Source organism: Hevea brasiliensis, chromosome 11 (genome assembly GCF_030052815.1).
Source record: "Hevea brasiliensis isolate MT/VB/25A 57/8 chromosome 11, ASM3005281v1, whole genome shotgun sequence".
NCBI lineage: Eukaryota > Viridiplantae > Streptophyta > Magnoliopsida > Malpighiales > Euphorbiaceae > Hevea > Hevea brasiliensis.
In genome coordinates this window covers 46,609,181-46,610,460 of record NC_079503.1, presented here as the reverse complement: position 1 = coordinate 46,610,460, position 1,280 = coordinate 46,609,181, and the positions used below count along the sequence as shown (strand labels likewise).

General features: G+C 36.9%; 1 non-coding gene across 1 annotated transcript; it reads right to left on the bottom strand.

The window, feature by feature from the left end:
• Positions 1 to 845: 845 nt before the first annotated feature.
• LOC131171038 (small nucleolar RNA R71) lies at positions 846 to 952 on the bottom strand. Its single transcript, XR_009141792.1, has one exon. It is a non-coding gene; the product is annotated as a small nucleolar RNA R71 (small nucleolar RNA).
• Between the last annotated feature and the right edge of the window lie 328 nt (positions 953 to 1,280).

Sequence of the window (1,280 nt, the reverse complement as noted above, 5' to 3'; positions counted from 1 at the left end):
AAATGTATTGGAGTTGAGATTTGGAAAATTATTGAAGTGCTTTTTTACAGGTTTTCTGAAGAACTGTTTTATCCAAAATACAAATGGCACCTTGCCAAAATTTTTACAGAAATTCCAAATAAATCAAATGAGTTAGTTGTTTCACCTCAATTCACTAAAGTTTTTAACACCTGTAAATAGTGCTCACCACTGTAAAAGAAGTAAGAAAAGTTTTTAAAATCCCTTGTAGTGTATTTAATGGGTTATCAGTAGACGGAGTTGGTAATTCATTAGGTCTACTACGGGATCATGTTATGCCTTACAGAGGGGTAAGGTGTGACAAAATCAATCTATTTTTTGACCCAGAAATAGAAAAGACAGCAAAAGCTTTCAGAGCAGAATCTAAGAGGAGAAAAGCTGAAATTAAAGCTCAACAACAACAAGAAAGAGCACAAGAGCAAGAGGAATTACAAGAAGAAATGGCCAACAACAACAATAACAACCGCTCTGTGAAGGATCATGCCTATCCTAACATTGGAGATTTCATGCCAAGTATCACAAGACCAAGGGTAGAAGCTAATAATTTTGAACTGAAGCCTGCACTTTGTCAGATGGTACAACAATCACAATTTGGAGGAAATCCAAGTGAAAGTCCACATGTGCATCTAGCACACTTTCTTGAGATCAGTGATATATTGAAAATAAATGGAGTTTCTGATGATGCAATTCGACTCAGATTATTTCCTTTTTCTCTGAAGGACCGAGTTAGAGAGTGGTTACATTCTTTGCCACCGGGTTCTATCACAACATGGGATGAACTTTCTCAAGCATTTTTAGCTCAATATTCTCCACCAAGCAAGACAGCTAAGCTAAGAAATGAGCTGACTTCTTTCAAACCTAGAGATGATGAGAGCTTGTATGAAGCATGGGAGAGGTACAAGGACTTACAAAGGAGATGTCCACATCATGGGATTCCTAAGTGGATGCTTGTTCAACACTTTTACAATGGAGTTTCACCAGCTATTAGAAGTACAATTGATGCATCTTCTGGAGGTGATCTTATGGAAAAATCTGAAGATGAAGCTTTTTCTGCTCTTGATAAAATTGCTTATGAGAGGAATGAAATCAAGAAACCAGCTGGTATGTTTGAGCTTGATGCCATGAATATGATAAATGCTAAGTTTGATGCTTTGATAAGGAAGATGGACAAGCTAAGCATGAAAGTAGATTCTTCAGCTAGAGGTTCTAGTAATTCAGTAGAAGTTGGAGCTGCAAATGTCAATTGTGCAGCAGATTTTTCT